Below are 25,927 nucleotides of genomic sequence, written 5' to 3'. Positions count from 1 at the left end.
ATTGTGTTGCTTCCTGGGATACAAGGGAAACAGTAGCCGAAAGGTCTGAGTACCGGGGCATAGTATGATAATACATCAATCAACATATTTGGCTTGGTCGATGCTTCTTTTGGAGATACTACAACTAACGAATTGGCTAGAGACCCGTTTACAAAAGCACTTTTCCTTATGTGCAGATGTTTTTGGGAAGTTACTAAAATAATCTGAGGTGCAATACCTCTTTAAAAAAAAAACATTTCCTTTCATGCGTTCCTCTCTTTTTGGAAGTAGCTTAATATTAGTTTGGGGTTGCATCCGTCCCTGCTGTCTGAGCTCCCTGCCTGAGATGGATCTGCCAATTTCACACTTCAAAAGCTCCCTAATACAGTGCACTCAATCGTCAAAATGTCCTTCCAATTCTTTCTTCATTTATGGCTTTAAAGGATTTGTAAAGCATGACGTTCGACGCCGAAGCAGCATTGAGCTATGTACTGAAAAATAAAATGACTTAAGGATAGCTTTGTAAAATGATTTTCAAATGCACTTGGTGCGCTGCTGGCTTTCCTGCTCGAAGCTTCGAGCAGCACTCTGATGGGGTAACACAATCAGCTGAAGAGTTGAAACGATGACTAGGGTTTTGGGATAGAAACTTTCAAATCAACATCCACACAATCTACACATTTTCATTGCAGCCTTATTTAATTTGTGATAACGTATTGGGCACATCGATTAATGGTGCAATCCTACCATTGTTGAAAAATCCAGTTGGATATTTTCTGTTGAACATTGGAACGCAGTGCAATAAGATGCCGAAACATTACATTACTTGCCTGGCTCTTCCTTTATGTGAGTCTGAATGAGTTATGCATGAGTAGTTCGAGTTTACAAATGTGATTCACACTTCTGTTTCATGCTGACATTGCACTGCATTAACTCATGCATACATTACTCCTCTAGAGTGGGGATAAGGCGATGCTATCACTACTTATGCTGAGCTATCTGTGTTTGTGAACACATGTGTGGATGGTGTGAGATTTCCAATTCATCCGCGCTTAATGGTCGAGGCTGCAGCAACTGCCCCGTCCTTGCTTCAGCAATGGATTATTTTTATTTGGCGCTTTTCATCAGTCTATCTGTGTTGTCTGCCTTACCACTCGTATATTTCTGCAAAATATTTAATGAAGCCCCTCATTGTGGTTTTAATCCAGTCCTACAATATTGCAGGTCTTGATTGTATACAGACGTCTGGTGATTAACAATAAAAAATGCATTTCTCGTAACACTGAACATCTAACTTCATAATGGTTTGGTCACACCGCAACAGATGGTTTACTGGGCATAAGAAGACTGCCAGGGAAACCTCTAAAATATATGTATATACTGTTACTCTCTTTTTGGAAAACTAGGGTTTAATTTGGAGTCAGAAAGACTGATGATTTGACTAGCGACTTCCATTGGTATACAGCAAGTGACCAAATAAAATACAGTGGGCCTCATTCCAAGTTGGGTGGCGTGGTAAAAAAGGTCCAGTATTCGAGATACAGGCACTTTACCTGACCTCCTGACTAAGAGTTTGTCGCTGGGGCACCTTGGCTTATCTCCAGCTGGAGGTAAGCCAGGTGCCCTACTGGCAAACAAAGCCCTTATTAACAGCACCAGCATTGCCGGTGCCGGTAATTACTGCACATCCCTTCATGGAGTCCAATGCCACCGGACCAAGTGCCGGAAATTATAAAAGCCTTTTCCGGCATCCTGGCGGGTTAACTGGCATCCTGGCGGGTTTCCCGGCAGGATACCTACATGGTTGTAATGAGGCCCACTATCTTTTTCCCTGGAGGAATATGTTTCCCTGTAAGTAAAGCTTTCATTCTCTTGGAGGTTTGTGTTGCTCTTAGCAATCTCCACCATTGAGTACAATTTGTCATAAACACACCGTTGTCTCCATGCTAGAGAGGTAGTCTTGTAAACAGTCCAGTTCCAGAACAAAGAACTTTTGAAAAAGGGGAGAAAAAATAGAAAGGTTTTACAGGGAGGCAATGTCTTTGCATCCATGTTGGAATACACAGGACATTAAGCTAGAAATTTCAGTAGAATTACACCAACCATAAAAGGAATTGGTAAGTGCCCCCTGTTTAAAAATAGGCTGTCTGCAGTTAGGCATTGGTGGCAAAGATGGGCTTGAAACCCACCAGTCAAAACCCAAATTGTTATTCCTTTACAAAGTTGACGTTTTGTTCTCAAAAGGAGCATGACAGTAGCTGTTCCTTATTTGCAAGCTCAAGATAAAAGTCTATGAGTCACATTGAACCACATTGTCTACCCTTCCAGCACCATTGAAAGGGCTGCTCTGCTTGTCCTGATTTATGAAGCATTCTGTTGATACCCTTCTGGCTGGAAGTGTCTTTGTTGAGAACCAATCGATATACAGAAGAAATCTGGACATGACCAAAAAGGTGTGTTTACATGTTTAAACATTGGCCTGCTTGTTGTTGTTGGCCCTGACCAATGTTGATACAGTAGTAAAACCTTTTATTGTGGGTGTCACAACATAGCCCAGAATTGTGGAATTGAAATCCTGCATACAAGCCACATTTGTGAATTCTTACTAGGCTAAATAGGAACAGCTTGTCCTCCAAAGGTGCAGTCTTATTGGAGCCAGAAGATGCAGTTGCCATTTAAATTGGTTTCTTCATTGAGAATAAACTTTACAAAAAGCTCAGAAAAGTTCTATCAAATGTTGTGGAGTCCCCAGAGGCAAAGGTCTGTGATCAGCATCCACAAAAGTGCTTCAAGATTCATAAAGAAAATGTGTTGTCTCAGTGAGATGCTTCCAATAACCAAACGATGCAAAACTATTAAGAAATATAGAAGACTTGTTTCCTTGTTTTGCTACCTCTGGAAGATACCTCTTCACTTTATGAGCATACTGCTTCAACACACTTTGCCTTCAGAGCAGACTTTAGGGAACTCTAACTTATAAGAAAAAATGCAGAACAAGGAATCCTTTTAAAAACAACAAATTGTTTGCAGCCTGCACACAGCATTTCGAAAAACACACACCACAACACATGTCAATATTTTGTAGTCACTCAAATAGAACTATAACTGACAAGGCCCAAGATGAAGATGTCCAAATATCAGAAAGCAACCTGGAACTCTTATCAAAATGGATAAACTGCATTCATGTAAAATGTAAAATGGAAAATGTACATCTAAGTAGACAGAATAAATGTACTTTAAAAGTGGCAGTGTGGAGAAAACTACCTCATACAAACATCAGCTATAGGTTTCAGCTTTGACATCTGTGTTCTGCCCATGCCACGACCCCCAAAATAAGATGTGAAAACAGATCACATGCATTCTCACGTAGATTAACAGGTGTAGGCTCAGCCATAAAGATAACATCTGGCCTTCAACTTAGTCAGGGGGAGGCTGGACCGGATATAAATCCTAAACCCACATTTTCATGGGTTGCATCTGTGTATGATTGTTTTAAGATAATGAACTAATGGGGCTTCAACAGATCTGTTGGGCCTAATCCAATCTTTAAATCCCACGGGCCCTCAGAAAGGCAGAAAATATCTGCCAAGTTTCATCTGAACATCTACAGACACAGGAACTGTCCGGGGGTGGGGGCATGACAAAAGCCATACAACCCTCATGAACCAAACTTAAAAGACCTTATCACCACCAGGCCTCTGGATCGTAAAGAATAGCACAGAACTAACAGCTAAATACATGAAGAACCCAGATACTCTGTTAGTGACAGACCCAACTGCAGATGCTATTTAATATTTAGTATTGGAAAAATGCATTTTGTTCACTATTTTGCCCAAAATTCTTGAACAGAAACTAGTAGAAAGCACATTTTCATTTGCATGTTCTGCTAGAAAAGCTCTATTAGGTGGTAGAAAACCAAAATGTTTTTCAGGTAATTTTAAGCGATTTTACATTTTGTTGCAAAGAAATGGTGCATGCTACTGTGTCATATGTCATAGCATCTGTAAGTACAAAGCCTATTACTTTGAGGTGGAAAAATGATATGTACAGAAAAGTACCAATAAGTTATATGGCGAAATCTACCATTGGTCATATCATGACAAAAATTGCATCAATTGATTCATGCCAGAGAGATTAATCTGATGAGAAAATTGATCATGTGTGGAATTCATTATCTGAGAAAGTTGCAATACTTAATGCAAGAAATCCCTGAGATGACATCACATTAAATGGAAGGGAAACTGGGTGTAGAATTTACTTCCATCAGACTTCGTCCTTCATTAATAAGCTCAATGACTGCAGAGGGGTATGTCTACTGTGATATCACTTTTGGAACCCTGACTGATAATATGCATTGACCAATTGGATTGGGGAGAGTATACACACCGCCAAAAGTGGAGTTAATATTCTGTATGAGATTCAGCAAACACTCACTCAGAAGATACCGAGACTCATACATTCACTCACTGAAGGATGGAGCAAAAGAAGAATTGATACAGGAAGGAGAAGGAATATATTCCAGGAAGGAGAAGGAATAGATTTCTTTCTTTTTGGATCCATTTTGGATTATCACCAGCACTCTGAAAGCAAAAAGCTATCAAGAGTTTAAGCTCCAGGCCTTCTTCAGTGGGTGAAGTAGAAGACAGACTGTGGAGGAGAGCCAGACCCATGCTGAATGATGCCCACCTGTTCCTAGAAGGGGGAAATTGAACCAATCTGTAAGCGGGTGCCCATCAGCATGTTATAAAGCCAAATGAAATCTATATGTGAGTGTGATCTAAAGGATAAACATACCAGAAAGGAGAGGATTTTAAAGGGAATTAGATTCAATTCTAGCCCTGTTATTTGTAAGTACTGAGTGCCGGGGATATAGAAACTGACTGTACATCCTGGGAAATATGGAAATATTTCATAAGGGTGCATGCTTCTGGAATTACAGATCAATGAAAGAGTACCTGTGGTCTGTATATTGAGAGATGTATTGCAAGATTGTATGCTCCTGTCCAGAGACAAGGTCAGTGTGATATATCAGCTCTGGTAGACACAGGTTTACGGGCGACCTTGAATTCAAAACAAACCTTTGATAAACTCAATCTAGGAATGTGGGAGAGTCATCAGATTCCTCTGAGACCTCTTCTAGGAGAACTCCAAAATGTTGACAGAAAGGATATTTCTGTCAATGAGATTGCAAATCTGGAAATCATAATTGGGCAACACTGTATGAAACATACAGTGATCATGGTGGGCACACACTGTTTAGTGGGGAACAATTTTATTCAGAGGTTGTCCCCTCTGACCTTTCTATTGAGTAAGGGGGGTGGTATCTATTTTAAATAAAGAGACAGTAAGGAAAATGTATAGGCAGGAATACTTTGAGTATATATGCTTTTTAACAAATCAAAGACTCATCTTGAACTCTAGTGCATTCTTTCTGAGGTGCATGAATGCTCAGGGGGAATTAAGTATACAAATACCTATGGTGATGTGTGTACTATGAAAGTCTCTATTTCTATAACTTAAGCATTGAAAACTGAGGTGACTAATGCTTTGATTATTTTTCATCTTTGACATTAGAATCTTCTGCAAATATAACTGGTTTGTCTTTAAATGGATTCAATAATTTCTATTTGGTTAATAAATATAGCTTCTGTGCAACAGTTTTTATTTCTTGCCCTGAAAGTGGAAGGAAGCTGTAAGGAATCAACCTTATTACATTGGGGTTCTCAGATCCATAAAAAATGTTTTATTCAATAAAGGAAAATTGTGCATGCCTGGTTTGGGGTGGGTGGAAAGTTCCCCTGTATTAGATGTCTCCCGATTAAAACATCCTACAAAACTGGAAGTCCCACCAATATTTGATCTTCTGGGATAACAAGTACAATTGCAACATAGACCTACTTTCCTTAAACTGTGCAGAACCCACAAATGTGCATGGAAGCTATGTTCTTCAGTGAATTATATATAGTATTGATACTGCAGCCTCTTTAGGAAATACTAACGTGGGCACAGAAGTAGAGATTGTTACAGAAAGCATTGTTACGGTTGAATTTAGTGTTGTAAGTGATTGAGTGACAGTGGTAAAATGGGAGTAAGAAAAGTTTGCCTTTCTGTTCAGTGAGAATTGTTTGAGGCTGGTTGTTACATTTAAACCAAGAGATGTCTGACAGAGCAGTACCCGTGGCCAAGACCCATGCCCTTTCAAAGTTTCAAAATTAAATTTGGAAGGGCAGTGGACAGCCACAGATATTGACATTTGGAAGACAGAGACGTTAGACCGAATGGCCTTGGTGGAAGTGGACAGTGGCCTTTAAACCAATTGCTTCAAAGGCTACATATGACTTCTACTGTCAAAGAAGAGAACTTTAAACTGATCTCCCTCTCTGAAAAACTGGTATTTTCACCTTAAACTGGTGGAGGGCAGGTTAGCAAACAGGGATTCTCAGATTAATTAGTGCCAAGTTGCAGGCCAGAGAAATTCTGAAGAGCTGCTGAGTACCAAGCAATTGTTAAGTAACAAACTGCAAGACATTGGGCATCATTACGAAGTTTGGTGGTAATCCAGCGGTGCTATCGGCGGGTTGCTGCTAATCTTCTAACACCGTTCTGCTGCCTGATATCCCAGTGCCACTGTGACATCAGGCAGTTGAAAGTGTAGGTCCCCATTCCTGTGCAGTCCCCATATGACTCCCTTGGAAATGGGGACATGGAAGCACAAGTCACCATTGCTAACAGTGCCGGTGCTTCCGTGAAAACCACGCCTGCAGGGGCCAGTGCCCCCTGCAGACATAGTTGTATTCTGGCAATCCAGAAAGGGAGCTGTTACCTTGCTACCGGAACCCATATTACTGGAACGACAGACTCAGAATGAGGCCCATTATGCGGCTGCAAGACACATTGAAGGAAAATAAGGCTTCCATATTACAACAGCACAATGTCATGGAACAGAACGCAAGGCAACATTAGGATATCACCTGGTGAGCTTTAAAATCAAGTGACAGTTTTTGAGTCTCCAGAAACACTTATAATCAGTGTATGGAGGCGCCCAAAAAAAATACAAGGAAAATATATTGACCAATATGTGTATAATAATGCCTTGTTATACAACATTGTGAGACTGAAAAATTAATTTGAACAAATTAATCATAATATAAGTGTGACAAAAAGACAGACAGTTCAACCTGCACATGAGAAGTAGAGAATGATACACACACTAGAACAGACGCATTAAAAGGAATGCCTGAGTCAAGTCTCTTCCCAAGAAGTAGACAATGTGAAAGATGCAAATTTGCATCTCCAAGATAAATAGGAACAAATAGAGACTGGCTTGAAATAGGCCGTTCAAGGTATTTTGAAAAAGAAGTAGTGCACTGGCAGGAGAAAAGTTAAGAAAGATCTAGGGTCATTCAAAATTACCAGTCCGAGAATACATGTTTACAGCAGGAAATTCAAAATGAGAAGGATTTGTTAACTTTCCATAGCAAAACGCTGGAAGCTAATCAAACCAGCATATCTGATTCGAGAGAGCAGTAAGCCCAGTGTAAGCAGAAAATGACCAAGGAAATGGAAAAAAATGAAAAAGACACAAAGAAGTAAGGGATTATAAAATGTCCCTGCTATTACTGAGCAGACAACCATCAGCGGCAAGTACTTTGAACAGTGCGGATCATTCTCGTTTGCCAAAGGCATCATTCCACTAACCTTTTTCATCTGAATTCTCCTCCTCATCCTTCTCCTTCTCCTCCTCCACTGTTTGTCTTCCTGTTGTCACTGACACAGCTCCTGCTCATAAAGCTGCACTCCTGCATGCAGTACCTTCAGGTTCAAAACTACTGTCATGAGTGGCAGCATGATAGTGTTGGCCAGTGTGTGTGGTGTGGGTGTAGACCTTTGCAGCATCCATCTGCTCATTGTGTGCATCTGGGTGCATTGCATACACCTGTGGCCTGTTCTTCCAAACCTGGGCCTGGTTACTGCCTACTCTGTGGTGTCAGTGTTTCTAACACAGTTTTCCCAGTTGTACTGGCATTTTTGGACCAGTATTTCTGGCAAAACCGCTGTCATGATGCAGCCTTGTTAACGTGGTGCCAGTGATTCTGGCACAGCTTCTTCCAGAAGGTCCTGTGTTTTCCATTCATTGTGCTATCAGCGACAGAAGCACAGTGGACGCGGTTACTGCCGCCCATGTTACCAGCATTGCCTCTCGGAGTGGTGTGGTCCAGAAAAGGTACTGGTAATCGTAATTACCAGCACTTTATTTCCAGACTGTCACACTCGCAATGAGGTACCTTTTCTCTTTTTAAATGATACATATTCCTGGGGAACTTATTTTATGTATTTATTTAATCATGTATGTTATTATTTATTTATTTATTTATTTATTTATTTATTTATTTATTTATTTATTGGGTATTCGTAATGCGCCTATGCAGAAAATGGTCTTTCAAGACACCACAAGACAAAATAATGGGGGGTAGGGGGGGGCATGGAAGAAGAATAACAATAAACAGTCCTACTAGGCCTTGTGTCATTCGGATCGTGCAAGTGCAGTAACAAGAAGTGCTTTTGGGGAAGGGGGGTGCCAGTCAGAGCAGAAAGGGTTGATGCTAAGATGGGAAGGGAAGAGTGAAGAGCATGCAAGTGCTGGGGGAAGGGCAGGTGGGGGGGAAGAGGGCCTCTCGGCTAGGTGAGTGTTGCAGGGAGGCCAGGTGGACAGGTGCCAGGGGGAAGCAGGGAAAGCAGGGAGTGCAGGGAATGAGGGACCATGCTAAGTCCAAGGACAGTGCTGGATCAGGCTAAGTAGAGGTGTAGGCTCCACCAGGGTAGTACAGGGGGAGGTAGCCCAGAAGGACAAGTGCAGGTTTATGACGTTCAGGGGAGAATGATGTGCTGGGGTAGGCTGGGATAGACTGTGAGAAGGAACAAGGCAGCCAGTTAAAAAGCTCCCGGAACTTAAGGATATCCGGCTCAAGCATGAGAGGGACAGGGAGACCATTCCAGATGGAGGCTCCTGCAGAAGAGAGAGATCTCCCCCCTAGCCTCTGCTTGGAAAAGCATCTGGTCTGCAGAGAGTTGGAGCTAGAAGATCAATGGGCTCTAGCAGGGAGGCATTTAGGGAGTGAGTTGGAGGTAGCAGGGTCCCAGGCCCAAGAAAGCCTTGTGGATGACGCAGAGGCTCTTGAACTTAATCCTCAAAACAACCCAGAGCCAGATGAGACATTTTCGGGCTGGAGAGATGCGGTCCCTGGGCTTGAGGCCAAGGATAAATCTTGCAGTCCTATTCTGGATTACTTAAAGGGGTTGAAGGGAGGATTTAGGCAGATTAAGGAAGAGGCTGTTGCAGTAGTCCAGCCTAAAGAGGACAAGAGCTCTGGAGACATTGAGTTTCTTAGGGAGTTTCTTAGGGAAGGTGAGGAAAGGGAAAATACCTCTGAGGAAGTGCAGCTGAAAATGAGACCTCTTGGCATGGTCCATTATGTGAGGAGAGAAGGAGCGAGAGGTGTCAAAGATGACACCAAGGGGGTAATTCATAGATTTCAGCACACAGGCAGTGCACGTGAGCAGCAAAGAGATGGCGCGTGCGCCAGCCCGGTGCGCTAAACAGGATTCTGGCGTACCGCGTATTCATGCAATTTCCATGCCATTTTGAGCGCTGACGCAGCGAACATCCCGCAGCACCAGTTACGCCCCCAGGAACGCCCCTTGCACAAGGAAAAGCCATTAAAATCCCCAATGCAACGCAAAGGGCCGCGCTAACCCTGGACCAGTTTACAGGGCCACCACACTGTAATCGCGTGCCAAAACGCGTGTAAATGTACATGCGCCCCCCTCGGAATACGTGTACCCCGTTTGCGCCAGGTAAATTGCGTAGAAAAAATACTCCCTGTGGTGTGGGCTGCCTGTGGGGCATGCCCAGAGTGGATGGCCTGCCTGCGGGGCATGGAGAGTGTGAGTGGGCTGCCTGTGGGGGATGCCCAGGGTGGATGGGGTGCCTGCGTGTATTCTGGGGTTACGCAGGGTGTTTCACACGCGATAGGCATTGTGTGAGCGGGGTACGTGTATTTAGGGGGTGCGCGGGAAGTTTCATACGCGATAGTCCTGGCGAGAGCGGGGTACGTGTATTTCAGGGGTACACAGGGAGTTTCACACGCGATAGGCCTTGGGCGAGCGGGATACATGTATTACGGGGGTACGCGGGGAGTTTCACACGCGATAGGCCTTGGGCGAGCAGGGTATGTGTATTTTGGGGGTGCGCGGGAAGTTTCACATGCGATAGTCCTGGCGAGAGCGGGGTACGTGTATTTTGGGTGTGTGCTGGGAGTTTTACACATGATGTGGTATTGTGGTCCCTCCCGGGTGTGCCCTTTCCCCCCTCCCCATGCCCTGCAGGCAGCCCGCCCTACAGGGGACTACCCTACATCTCTCACCATGCCCTGCAGGCAGCCCACAAGGCACCATGCACTTGTGAGCGCACTTGTGAGCCCTGACTCATGTCCCCCACCCACCCACCATTGACAGGCACCTGCCAGCAGGCCCCGACTCATGTCCCCCACCCACCCACCATTGACGGGCACCTGCCAGCAGGCCCCGATATGTGGGCCACCAAACACCATGTTCTAACAAAAGAGACCCATGGGTCTAATGACTACACAAATCCCCCCTGACCCCCAGTACAAGCACGCAAGCATCCACTGCCCCTACCCCCAAATTACCCATGCCATGAGAGCCTCAAAAGAACCACCATGGCCATGCATAAATGTACAACAGAGCCACACAGCGGCAACACATGACTGAGGCAATGCTCATTGAGACATGCACAAAACCAGTGAGAGTACACAACAACAATAATGAGGAAGTATGATTTGTATTAAAACACGTAATGAAAAAACATAAAGAAATATCAAACTTGTAAATTAAGAAATAATTGAATCCCAAAAAAATAAAAGTATGTACATAAAGTGGACTAAAGTCCATGGACTCCAAAATAAAGAAAAAACAAAGGAAACCTAACCCTAAAGAACTATGTACAAAGGCGGCGGGCAAGTCCAATGGCTCACTTGTTCATGTCTTGGGCCAGGGCATCATTGAACTCCTCTTCAACGTCCTGGAGGTGGGCCTCTGCCCTCTTCCCTCCAACTCCCTGCGAGTTGCCTCGAGGCACTCAGCCAGCCTCAACGCCCTGCGCATGGAGTTCTCCGCCCTGACCATAGTGAGTCGTGCCTCTTCCACCTGCCACAGCTCCGCATCTATTTGCCAGCCCAACCGCTGCCACACGGAAGACACCCTCAATCCAGGGTCCTCCTGCCCTCTGGCCGATGCCTGCCCTTGTGATGTTGATGGCCCGAGCCATCATTGCTCGCACCTTGACCCTGCTGCTGCCGTCCATGTGCCCTGCCTGTCGATGCCTGCACATCCTCCTCCTGCTGGGGTCCACTTGTTGGGGTGGCCACCCCTGCTGGACCTCCGACTCCTGACTGTGGCAGGGATGTGTCCTCCACCAGCCTGGACGCTGGGTCAGGGGCAGCTCCACAGGGTTCCCAGGTGATACGTGGGCAGGAAGATGGCACAGAAAACGACTGGCGCATAGGGGGTTCAGTTGAGGAGGGGGTCGGTAGAAGATCCAGCACACGGAGGAACCCAGCACTGGTGAACCGTCCTAATATGTCGACGCGGTCAACGAGGCATCCGAAATAACATGCATTGTCCACATGGGAACCCTGCACTCATGCCACGTTGATGCAACGCCACCCAAGCCAGGACAGGCCCAACACGGTCCCGGATTGCCACGTCTACAGGGAGAGAAAGGGCAGTTGTTGTTTGCGCATCCCCTCCCTGAAAACAGGCCTGGACGAAGGCATCCCTGCTGGTGCGGGATAATGCAGTCACAGGATCGGGGACAGGATTACACACAGGCACCTCCGTGGCCGCCTGTGCTGCCTCCTGTCCCTGCCCCTGGACTGCACCAGTAGCACCAGTGGAATCCCCCCTCCAGGCCCCGTGCATGGGTCTTCCACGGCCTCTTCCTCAACCAAACTCCCCAACAACTGACTCTGTGCTATCTTCCTCCGTAGGCCCCTGTGGGGTCTCAGCTGCCCATTCTGCTGCCGAGGAGTCCACCTCCGACCTCCGCCTCTTGGACCTGCCCTCGGCAGCTGCGGCCGCGGACGTGGCACCAGACTCCTCTCTCCCCAAAGAGATGACAACCTGGGAGGGGAGCTGGGCCTTGCATCTCTGGCTGGCGGTGGGATCACTGCCGATCTGCTCCACAGCACCATCTCCGCCCTCTTCATCAGTTGACGCTGCAGACAGGGAGAGACAGAACACAGGCATCAGGGCACTGTACAATGGTCTGATACACACATGACAGTTGCACATGAGGGGCAGTCTCAAACTTCACAGGTGGCATCACACTCCCCAACACACATATCATTTGAACCCACACAAATGCGCAAATTAACAGGAATGATGCATCAGGCAGCACCATCCATACACATACAACAGCATGAGCATCCAAAGGTCAGCCTGACATCACATGCAACACGGGGAGTGCCGAACACATGCACACACACCACCAGACATACATGCATCTCCACCACTTGTCACAGTGAAATCATCGGCAACTATGTAACATCTGCCAATCAGACTCCTACATGTCGGTGTCACATGCATCCATGCTGTATCACAGTGGCACACATGTCAAATACACACACACATGTACACCATGCACGTACATGAATGTGGAACCAGCATCCCCACCATGCCATAGTACATACACAGAAATGTAAACATGTGTGAACCCCCACATGCATTTGGGCATCATGCATTCCATCACATACACCATTGATGTGCCTCACACATGACTGTACTCACATGCGGCAGGCTCATGTCCCTGTACATACACATCCATACATGGGCCTTTCAAGACATATGTCCACCCTGCACACTCCTGGCACACCTCAACATGCACTGCAATCAGTACGCATGGACTCTTACCGGTCGACTCCGGACAGGTCTGCCTCTGAAGGACCTGGAGGTGGAGTGCTGGGTGTATGTGTTCCAGGACCCTCATCGGGATGTTGGTGAGGTGGACCCGGCACCCCTCTGTATGCGCTGCCTCCAGAGGCGCCGGGCCTTGCTGAGGGTCCTGGACCTGAAGTCCTCCCAGCGCTTCCAGGCATGTTGCATGTCGCGGACAGCACCCCCTCAACGTTGATGGCAGCCACGATGTCCTTCCAGATCCTCTTCCATCCTTCATTGTCGGCGCGTGAGCTTCCGAAAAGGGCATCATAATACACCAAGACTTGCTCCACCAGGATACCAACCTCTGCAGCACTGAAGCTGGTAGCTCTCTGCCTCTCTGGCTGGGGGTTGCCAGTGGTCTCCGATGGTGTTTCCCCTGACATGGCAACGCCGAGGCAGGTGTGGGTGGGCAACTGGGTCCTGGTGCTGGGCAGTGGAGTGACGGAACTTCAGTCGGGAGTCTTCTGTTCCAGCAGGGGTGGTCATAGCAAGTGGGCCCATGCAGATGGCTGACGTGCAGGTACCAAATAGCAGGGCACATGGCCAGCAGGCAGGCAGGCAGCAGCAGATGGCAAGTGGGAGCGGGCTCGCGGCTCTGGGGGGCAGGAAAATGGCCTTCTGGAGAGGAGCGTGGTCTTCTGTGTGTTGTCGCGTGGCCAGCTTGATACGGAGTGATTTGGCACGTGAAAAAACTGCACGCCAGCGTGTAATTTGAGGAAAGGCCCTTAGCGTGAACACGCGTACGTGCTCGGGATATTATTCTGAGTTCCAAATAAAATGTTCAATGACAGTTCACCAAAGCAGATTCTTCAACTCCGCTTTTAACTTTCTTAGGAAAAGTTGTTAGCCTTGCTATAAATCCAAAGTTTTATATTCTTAGGTTATCTCTATGGCCGTGGCCAATGTTTAATACTCAGAGTTCTTGGGCTTCCTTAACCTCTTCTGGCTTCCTATTCTCTTCCTTCCAAGTGCCTCCCCCTGCTCTGGATAACCGTGGTAGATCTGTTACCATTGAGTCTGCTCCAGTGGGATAGCATCTCCGCGTTTTGGTTTTTGTTCGCTCTTCGCTCTGGCTTCCTTCTTCCCTTTTCCACCAGTTTGGTTGTTCCCCACTTGGCTTTTGTTTGGATTGGTTGAACCTTCCAGGAACAATAGGGTTATCCTCATGCCTCTGGTTCTCTTGCTTGGGTGTTCTCTTTGGCCGTGGCCACTGTTCAGGGATCAGGTGTCTACGGCTCCTGTAACCCATTCTGTATTTCTGCCTTATTCCTTTCACTCACCTCCCTCTGCCCTGGGCAACCCTGGTACCTCTGTTAGTGTCTGATCTGCTCAAGTGGGATAGTAACTCAGCTTGGTGATTATAGTTAATTCGCCTCTCTGGCTTTTCTGGTATGTCAGCACATGCTTTCTGTATGTGCTCATCTCAGCAGTCTCCTTCTTAGTATTTAAAGTGGAGGATTTGTTCCTCCATGTGACCCTGGTTTCAGCATGCTTCTCCAGGCCCCGCGCCCACCATGGCTGCAGCATGTGCCCGCCACCAGGAGAATCAGTCCTCACATCTCAATCGTTACTGGCTTGCCACTCTTGGTGCTGGCCTGCCGGCATCCTTCCTTGCTCACTCTCTTCCTCCATGCTACAGCTGACTCAGTGGGCCAGTGCTGCTGTACCTCTCTAGGACGTTCTCACGTCAGAGGCTCGCCTCTGCATAGGATTCTTTCTCCTCCATTCAAGGTTCCTTGTCTCTTTATTTCTGCTGCCCTATTTGAAAGGGGCATGTCATTCCTCTTTGACTGTTGAGTTCAACAACAATCAAGCATTACCTCAAGCCAAAGAGGTGAAAGCAAAGTCACTATTTGTTGAATTCAAAACTGAAGTAAAATCAGTCTTTGCTATTCCCATATATGCAGTCAGTGTATTCTTGATATGGCGTTCCTTATAGGATTGGGAGTCCTTGTCCCCAAGAGGGGAGTCACTCTCATTGAGGTGCCATTTTCACAGACACCTAGGCAGGGCCTTGCTTAGCAGTCTCACCTCCCTAGCCTCAAATGGGGAGGCTTCCCTCCTGCGGAGAAGGGACGAATAGCCAAGATTAATCAGAAAGGCCTATCCCCACTGCCATTTATGAGGCCAGTTAGGTCATACTTTCCATAGTGCTACTGTCCTGAGCCTTGCCTCCTCCTCAAAGGCAGTCGAAATGCCAATCTGGGGCTGTTGCATGTGTTACAGAAGAGTATAGTGCAACACCCAATGTAAGGCTCTGATGAGAGTTGGATATCTGTGCTTAGTGCAAGAGAAACCACTTGACCTGACCACCTGAAATGTTTTCTAATGGACACCAATATTGTTATGGGTCTATCCCCATACTATTTAGAACCCAATTCCTATTACCCCTGTCTGAATGATTAACAGTAGATGTCATCAATATCTCCTCTATACAGTACTATCACTAAAACAACACACATTAGCAGTTGCCATACAGTGCCTCTGTACTCATAAATAGAAATACACCAAGAAAGGGCTCACTATTTTATTTAGCAGGTATATATACTTATTCACATGTAAACATATTATATGACCAATAATGGTAGTTTAGACAAAACATTTGCAGTCCCCAATATTAGCAAAACTGTAGTCAACTATAGTCCTGACATCCTGATCTTCTTCTATTCTGTTCTAGAAATCTGAAGTCATTATCCGATAAACAATGTGTAGAGCCATGTAAAATATGACACAATATAATTTAAAATGATACTCACAATGGTACAGTGAGCACTGATGAACCAGTAGAAAAGTGAAATTATACCAACTGTTGTAAACAATGGAGAGGGTTAACAAAAAACATATGTTTAAGGCATGCATTCAAAATTGCACATTAAACCAGTTAGAATCTGCTTCATGATAATTCTTCGCTTCATTCCATTAATGCTTATGTGGGTGCACCTTTCTCTTCTGGAGTAGAGATTTTTGCAAGTAGGAGTAGAGGCTTTTGTTTGTGCTTTGCCCAGCCTTATCACACACCAAACTCAGTGTCTTCCCAGGAAAGTTCAATTATAGACCCAGAAAACATGTTTACTCTTGTATGGTAAATGTTTCATAATAGCTACCCGATTCTTCTTGCTACAAAAGCCAGCCAGAAATCCATGTAGCTATGTGGTTCAGCACTGCCTGACAGATCCGTCATCCCACATGAAAGCTGCTCACCGGGTAATTCAGGAACTATGTGCCTGTTCGCTTTCACAGGTTGAGAGTCAGGGTTTTGTAAACTGCTCATATTTCCTCGCAGCCAATGCCGATCTAGTGACATCATTCTCTTTAGGGGGATTATTTTTTTAACCCCTCATTGCATTTTTGAAGTATAAAATTGAAGTGTTTGAAAATGATGCATAACTTTTTCACTCTACAAGTTTTTTATAAGAATGAATAGCAACGGGACTGACTTACACCTGAAAGGAACCAGCTTTCAGAGCAGCTTCATGAGTCAGAAACTGCACGGACTACACTTGTAAGAAATCGACCCTGAAATAACAGTTTACAACACTGGTCATGAAATCTGACTAGGAATTATCCATCAATCCAAATTCAATTTTGCTAATCACCTTTACACCTCAAAATAAAACTGATCAGACCAGGTTCAAATCACAAGGCAGAAAAGCACAAGTAGGCAAATTCCACCAAGGAAGCAATGCCAACATCCACTGAAAAGCGCACACGGGGCATACTAGCCAAATGAGGGTTGGGCAGCATCCAACCGAGCAAGATGATCAGATTACTGAATGGGTCACTGTTGTCCCAATCCAGCAGCTAAGTCCTTAGCCCCTATCTCAGGCAGCTCATCAGCCAGTCCACCAACACCCAACCCAGGTAGGCATGAGCCAGGTTCACAACCTACAACCCAGGCATCCTATCAGTCAGACCTCAAGCACATGCAACACATCAGCAAGGCCCCATCCCATGGTTCAGGCAGAACATATGCCAGACCATCAGCTTCCAGTCCAAGCAGCATATCAGCCAGGCTCATAGCCTCCTGCCCAATCAGTCAATTAAACAGATCAGATGACCCTGTAGCAGCAGCTCTAGGCCAGGAGGATGGTCAGGAGAGCATAGAGGCTCCACATGGCCAGTGTATAAATGGCCTAGCCAGAATTTTACATCCTCACAGACCATTGTGTACTTTAAAAGTATCACCTAGACACAGCGACTACATGTAATCCCCTGGTGGAAATCGTGCTCTACACAGAGTCCAACTGCAACACTGTCAAAACAATCTCCATCTGGTTGAAGCTATTGACAGTGCTGTGTTTCTGTGCCACAGGCTCGTTCCAGCGCACAGTGGGAGTACATGACATCACCCAGCATTCCCTCAAAGGTGTTTGTAGTCAGGTAGAGAAGTTGCAGCACCACACTAAATTCACCACAAATCCTTAGACGGTCAACGGTATGAAGACCCAGTTCTATGAGAAAGCAGAATTATTCAACATGTTTGGGTTCCTGGACTGCATTCATTTGGCATTTGTAGCTCCCAGGGCAATAGAGCAAGTATTCAGGAACAGACACATACACCACTCGGTCAACGGTATGATTGCATGTCATGCAGACCTACTTTCCACACCTGTCTGTGCCGTCTTCCTTGACTCCACCCATTACCCTATGATTCTGGGTGATAGAAACCTGCCAACCATCATGGAGAGATTACTTCTAGCATGGGCCAGTTGGCTGGGTAAGTGCATTGGACAACTGCACATATGAAATGCATCCCTTTACGCACCTCCAGCCCTGCATGTGCCCCACATTTTCCATTGTGGCCACATGTGGACCAAATAATGACCATCAATTTACCCAATCTCTCCACCTACCCACTACCTGTCTCTCCACTGCCCATCAATACACCTGCATCCCTGTCTCTACACACACTTTTCCTTCTATACCTTACATGCCCCACTACACTGGGAAACTCTTCCCCCAGCCCTGAGAGAGAACTCTTCAGTGGAATTGTCCAGGATGAGCCTCAAAATACATCTGCAGCCAATTAATGATACACCCAAAAGGACGCACCCTCATCAACACATTAGGAAACCAACCCACTTCTCTGTCACTTTGGCCACATCGTTTCTTACAGTTGTACAGATATACATTCTGGCCTCAGGCCTACCCCAAATTGTAGTACATGTAATGTCCTCTATTTCTGGTTCATCACCACCTGGTATAATTCCTTCAATTCAGGAATGTTCAAATGCAAAGGAACCTGTGAAGGTAATTGTTAATGGGAACAACACCCAGTGCATAGATATACACAACCTACACATTTTTAATCCCTGCCATCTGTCCCGTGTGTCCAGCCCAAATGGACCCATACAAAAATAAGTCACTGTTACCATTGATCCAACTCAGAGTACCCAAAATGCTGTCTTACATGTTTCCTTCACATACCCACCCACCAAGACACACAGAAATACACATCTGTCTCACCTGTGCTTGTTGGACCATTGGAACAAATGGACACTGTCATGTCGCCCAGTCAGAGACTCATTGATGTATGTGGCTATTTTTAACATGGCCCAGAGTCATTTTATAATTCCATAAGACATTACCAGTTCTCAAATATATGTCCCTGCTTTGTATTCTACAGGTAATGCAGAACCCCACACACATCTGAAGACTCCACTGCAGGATCCTGATACCCCCAGAGAGCAGCAGTGTAATAATTGGCACACCCAGATCTGCAACACCACTGAGCAGCACTTTAGAGTAGTGATAAACAGATTCTGGTTACGAACTATAAACACTCAGTTCATACCACTAGAAATCCAACTTTATTTAAGTATCCACATCCGTGCACCTGAACCCTGAAGTTTGTGAGAAGCACTAAACAGGCATTCTGTCATGCTATTCCTGCCTTCTGGCATGCGATTCCCACCTCTCACCTAAATCAATACCTCCCATTGTCCCCAAGCCTAGCCTGCCTTTAGGGTTCATGCTGAGAGATAAGACATGATGCTAAACCTCTGGATAAACGTGTCTGCTCTTTCCCACTTCCATTCTCGTCCTACCGAGGAGAGGGGTCGAGGGCCTCTCCCACAACTACTTCCTGTGTTGATGAGAATCTTATGGTTTGGGCCAGCTTGGCCATTGGCTTCAGTTCAATGACCTTGTTCTAGTGCACTGAAGTGAGCCGAATGTTTGTAGTCAGTGGTTTAGGTGCACATCTGCAGGCCAGAATATTATATCCAGCCACCTTTGTTTTAAAAATGGCAGAAGGCATAGGATAGCATTGCTTTTTGGAAATCCAACATTCTTGGAGAAGAAACATCTCACATATATTTACGAAATGTATACACATTAGTATGTGGGTGGTCCATGCACTGTGTCTGGGGGTATTATGATTTTCTTGGGGTATTATGGTTTTGTGGCGTGCTAGTGAGGTGGATTAGTGAAGGTCTGGAGTTTGTGGATACCTGAGAAATTATACAATATTGTGATGTGGCATTTGAATGTTTGAGTGTCCTAGGAAACAAGAGATACAGAATAAAAATTGAGAGGTGATAATAAAGATGTGGCTGGGAAATGAAAATGAAATGAAAATGTTAATACATTTAGAAATTATTTCCACATATGCAGTACAAATGATGGATTCATTCCTAACGATAGCTTAAATAATGTGCTTCTAGTGTTCAAGGGATTGACGGGAATTGGGCCTCGGAAATAAGGTCAAGAAAAGGAAAACTGGAGTCATTTGTAATGACACATTTTCGATAGGAGCACAAGCACATCCAGTATGTGCAGTCCTTCTGAGTCATTTGAAATGGGAACATGTTTCCAGTTGGGCTGAGCAAACACGGAGATGTCTGCTATGGTGTAAACACCATCATGTGCAATTGAGATGGTTACCTATGTGCAACATATGGAAGTGAAACGCGACCAAGGATCTTAATTGAACGCTGTGTATTGGTCCTCTTTGTTCAGAGATATTTGTATACTGATTGGGCCAACATTGAGTTGATTCTGCAGAACATCGCGATTTGGGGATAAAGGGTGTACATAACAACATATAATGTGTATTTTTGGGGCAGAAAGGGAAGAGGTGCGGAGGAGCCATTAAATAAGTATACACTTGAAAGTCTATTCATCTTGTCTGAAAGAAGAAAATGAAGTATCATTTTCCAAATCCTTGTAATACTTAAGAAAACGTTGCTATATTTATTTTAAAAGTTTTGAATTAGGGGCTTATGTGGCAAATAGTGGATTCTTGGTTTGCTACAGACTTGTGAAGAATGAACGCAAACGCTACCATGGGCAGTTGGAAAGAGACATACGTGTCTGAACCTTGACAAAGAAGTGATTGCATTACTGTGAATTAATATGCTAACCATCAGTTCAAGTTAGGACTTGCAGGTGCAGGTGTGTGTATTGATATAGATGGGGGAGTACATATTGTTTTGCTAGCTGTTAACCATTGTCACTTAAATAGTACCCCATATTGCGCTGCTCAAAAAGACAAAGTTTTAAAGGAACTTGCATGAAACTACTTTTGAATGAGAAAGATTATGGCTACTGATGCCTAGAGCTTTAACATTACAAACCCTTCCTGAATGTTCAACTGAGAATCATAGGCAAAGACAGAATTATGGTGAAACAGCTTATTCAAACAAAACCCATCAAATACAGCCAAAACATCTTTAGTTTGAGTGATGTTAAGGTGCAGGTACAATGCAACAAAAGCCTTGAAATTTGGCAGGTATTGGAAGCCGTGCAACCTTAACTCTGTGTGCCCTGGTGTCCATCCAATGAGAACAATGATGAAATCACATACAACATTATTTATAACATCACGTATGACATCATTGGAAACTAGAGCATCCTGACGACATCACATATGAAATATTTGATCAGTGCATATGCACTGTCACTTCTGATGTCATTTATGACATTGATGAGCTTGCTTTTGAAATTATGTTATCATATATGTCATCACATATACAATTTCTTCAGTGATCAGTAATGAGATCTCTTATGAAATCACTGGAGATGATTTGTCATACTGAAAATGTGTGTTGCTGTATTGGAAGACATATGGCAAACATATTCTACCAGAGCAGAGACATGCTGCATACAAACACAAGTGTAATACATCCGGTCTGCATTCTGTGCATACTTAAAATAACAGGGAAAAGTATTTTTCCAAGATCAAGAATAATGAAACAATACTTTCCAGAAAGAAGTTAAGTAACTTGCAATGTCATTATGATAAACACAAGTTCTACCCATGCTGCGCATTGTTAAGAGTGCGTCCTCAAGTCATGTTATCGTACTTCATTGTCATTGACATTTAAGGTTATCCAAAATAATGGTTACCTTTTCCTATAGTTAGAACTAAAGCTTTCCTTTGTCAAATATCAATTACTTAGTTGTGATTTGAAAATACATGGATTTGTAAAACTGTACTTAAGATGGTTCCTATCCCGTTGTGAACTGCTGCAACGTCATGCATGGTTCAACTAGTTAAGATATCTACTACGTTCTTCACTGTCTTGTGTAATATAACACCAATATTTCCTAAAGGCCCACGTTGCACCATTATGAACATGATTCTTTGTATTTCTACTTAAAATGGTAGAGTTATACATGATCTAGTGTACCTTTTGATTATAATCACTGATTATATAGTGCGTCTCGCACTGACACTTGAATTGTAATTCTTGAAAAGTGACAGAACTTTAAAGGAGAACTGAAAACATCCATCGCCTCAGACAAGATACAATGGGCCTCATCACGACCCAGGCGGTAAGTTACCGCCTGGGCCGTGACTTTACCACCATGGCGTAAACTACGTTTACGCCATGGTGGTTGGCGGACTTACCGCCCCATTCGGACCTTGGCGGGGCGGTAAGTCCCCAATCCCCATTTACCCTTCCCCATTCCCATTTTTGCCCCGTAGGGCATAATGGGAGTGGGGAAGGCGTTAATTACGCCACCGTAAATTACGGTGGCGTAATTAACTCCATGGTCCCTTAGCGCCATGGATTTTAACACCTGCTAAAAGCAGGTGTTAAATTCGCCATGGCGCTAAGGGACCTCGTACTCAGGCGGTAAGGGTCGGCGCTGTTTACGGCGCCGTAAACCCCTTACCGCCTGGGTCGTTATGAGGCCCAATGTGTTTACCTTTAGGTGTTGCAGTGATCTCCATTACAATAATTAGCAGCACACTTTCATATTTCATGCTCTCTACTAGTGACGTCCAAGATATCATCTAGGATGCCATCAATGATGTTCATACAAAATAGCAGGTACCCAATCACTCACATGTTTCCACAGTTGTTGTGCATGACCTTCATGAAATGCCAGTATCAATAATTGGAAAGGCACAGATGGGGTCCAACATGCTCACCATTCATATGAATTAATTCCATTGATTCAGAGTATATTTGCATTACCGGGCTACATTTATGAACTGCAAGCCAGCTGCCTGCCAACCAACAGGACTACCTCAAATGCATACAAAAAACGATTCTCCAGCAGGGAAGCCTTTTCAAAGTTTGCTATGAAATAGGCACACCCAACAATAACTGTACTCACAATTTTCATGACTAAGGTTATTTGATGGCTTAAATCAATAACCATTGACTGTTGGTTCTGTTGTGAGCGATAACGGTAGCAACAGTGTGAGTTCATGTTGTGTAGCAATCGAAACTGTGTGCCTTGCTTTAAGCACTGCTTAATCCTTATAGTGCAGGACTTCCTAAAAAAGACTCAAAGTGGGTCTTCTTCTTCTTCTTCTTCTTCTTCTTCTTCTTCTTCTTCTTCTTCTTCTTCTTCTTCTTCTTCTTTTCTTTTTCTTTTTTTTCTCATTCAGCACAGACCTAGCACTTCAGAAAGCAAGAGAGTGATATACTAGCCATAATAACGGTCCATACATTTGTCACAAATTGTGTGTGATTTTAGCCATTTTGTCAAAGCCCAGAGAGGCTAAACCCAAATGACCTTGCCCAAATCAGCCTCAGACAGAAGGTTTACAGCTTTGGAATTCTTCCCTATATATGTTTCAGCACCTCTTTGAAGAGCATAACACTTCCAACCTGGGGATGCAACACGAAGCTGAAGCATGGTCATATATGTATTTCAACCCTAGGCAATGGGATCTTGTGAAATGGCTCATTCAGCTTCACACACCTTTTGAATAGACAAAGCAGGTTATAAATGATGGTAACATTACCATTAGTACTGTAATCCATCTTTTAAATGTGTTAATAGGCCATGTCCTAATGATGTATCTTGAAACAAGAGTTGAAGAGGATTTCAGTACTATGGGCCTCAATACGGGTCCGGCGGTAATCGTGCCAGTAAAACTGGCAGGTAGCTGACAGATCTGTAAACAGTTACTGGCGCCTGATGTGCTGGTAACACTCGGGTATTACAACCCAGGGGGACGGAAAGTCAGGTGCCGGAAATATGTTGTTCCCCATTCCCATAGAGTCCCATAGGACTCTATGGGAATGGGGACCACGGAAACACCAGCACTGGTAATAATGGTGGCAGTGCTTCCGTGAAAGTCTGTAGGTGGGTGCTGGTCTGCCTGGCAAGTCAGACATCCCGGGAGGGAGGGCACCCGCCCACCAGCACCCGCCCACCAGACTTGTACTTTTGCCGGTCCCGAAACAACAGTGCCGGTAAGCTTACCAGCACCGCTTTTTCCAGACGGGCAAAGTTGTAATGATGCCCTATGAGTCTGGCCAAGAGCATACTCCAGCAATTAGAGATACATACCAAGATCAACAAAGACATAGTTCTTCCTGAAGGGTTCACCTGCCCCACAACTTTAAACCAATGTAAAAGATTTTTTTAATCAAATTTTGTGACTCTTTCTTGGATTGTATGGGAAAATAAAATATACGGATCCTGGACCGAATTGCGGCAGAGGGAGAGTTCTCAGTTGTAACTTCCCAGGAAAGCAAAAAAAGGCATGCCCTCTTCTTCCACCTCCATATTGAGCAGTCGCATTTGCAAAACCACCACACCATCAACAACATGGTCCCACACTCCCAAAACAGCTGAAATCACTAACCTCTCCAGTTTCTTCATCTTCATCAGAGAACATGGTAGAGAAGTATCTCATGGATAATCTGTAGTTTACCATAGATGACATGACTTTGCGTTATTGGCAAAGAAAAATGGTGCGATGGTCAACACTAAGCAGGTTGCCAATCATACATCTGTTGTGGCCTGCCAGCAGCAGGAGTGAAGCATGGGTAATCATGAGAGCAAAACTGAAGGGGGATGGCTGGAAGATGTTGAAGCAATCCTAACCGTGGGTTTGTTCTCATCAACCATGCAGATCATCATCTTTCAACCTTCCAAGTGTGACATAGTGGTCCTCACACAAAGAATAACACTGACTTTTAAAGTTAAAGAATGTCCAAGGGTTTTTATTGAAATAAAAGTGGTCAAATTGGCTTCTTCATCTCACAGTTCTTCGGGCCTATTGGAAACTTAGTGGAACTAGCGCTAAGGCCGTCCCACTCCCTCTGCTCTGCACCGGTCTTGGTTCCCGAGATGTCACTATCAGGGTGTTAGTAGGAATAGGATCAGTAACCTGTATCTGTCTTTTTCTCTTTCTCTCTTACTGTGTTTTCCCTAAGTCTTTGGCTATCTGACTCCCTATGTAACTTCTAACTGTCCCTTGTCTATTTCTGTATAGTATTCTCAGGGAGTAATGAGCAGTGCCTTCATTCATCCTGTGTCACAATTGCTCCATGCATACACCATCACACCTGTCCCTGTTCCCTTAATATCCTTGTTCCCACTCATGTACTAATCCTTTCATCTCCCTCTCTGTCATTCCACCTACTTGCCTTACTTGCCTCCCCAATTCATACTGTTCCACTCATCTCAAGCTCTGTCTTACTCTATATCAATAGCTACTCCCATACTCCCACTCACTGTCACTATCCCATGCTCCAAGGGATATTGGGCCTGCTCACCCCCTCTCTAGCCCCTGGTCAAACCCTCAGGGACACCAGGGTTATGGTGTCCTGCTCACCCCTCAACTACTGACTACTACTCTACTACTTTTTAGCTTCAACTGCTACTCCTGCAGCTCAACTCCCAACTACAACTACTACCACATCTACCACTGTCGCTATTTCACACTCACTCTTCTCATTCGACTCACAGTCTCCTCTTTCTCACAAAGGGCATCATCACGAGCTGGGTGGTATCTTGGTGGTATTACCGCTGGGATACGGCCCAGGCAAATAGCACCAATGCCAACTGGTCCAGCGGTATTACCGCTGGATGACAGATTCAGCAGTAGCGGTACCTCCCCATTACCCATTGGGTCCATTGGATCAAAGGGTGCATTTTCAGCGCAATTACTGTGCGCTAATACCGTCTGTGGTAATTTCAACGAAAAAGGGCACTCAGAGCTGGGGGTAATGCTGCTGGACTTGTGATAGGGCCAGCCCATAAATGCAGCGGTAATACTGTTAACTCCACATGTAAGGATTGCCACCAAACTGGTGATAAGGCCCAAACACTCCACAGACCCCCTCCTTAACAATAATCTCTGCACTCCAAATGCTTTACGTTCTCTGGTCTCTTGGATGTTCACCACCTGCTGTCCTGACCCAACTAACCCACACTTGCACACCTCCTTATACCATCCACCTCCTCCCAGGATTGGATTCTCACCCTGTCTAATCCCTTACCTGGCTCTTGGGGTGTAACAGCAGAGGCCCGAGGAAGGCTTAAAAGGGCTGGCAAGCCCTGTCCCCTTTCCACTGCATTTCCCCAAGACCATCTGTTCACCCCAAGCTGCTCTACCAGTCTTCCACTGTTACACAAATTCCATGGTGGTCTAGTGTGGCCCTGATGTATAGGGCCTCTCCCCTTTAGGGTCAATGTAATGTTCCTCGTGCAGTTGTTGGTGTTTTTCTGTTCA

Source organism: Ambystoma mexicanum, chromosome 11 (assembly GCF_040938575.1).
Source record: "Ambystoma mexicanum isolate Mex_15411 chromosome 11, UKY_AmexF1_1, whole genome shotgun sequence".
Lineage (NCBI taxonomy): Eukaryota > Metazoa > Chordata > Amphibia > Caudata > Ambystomatidae > Ambystoma > Ambystoma mexicanum.
Note: the sequence above shows the minus strand (reverse complement) of the source record.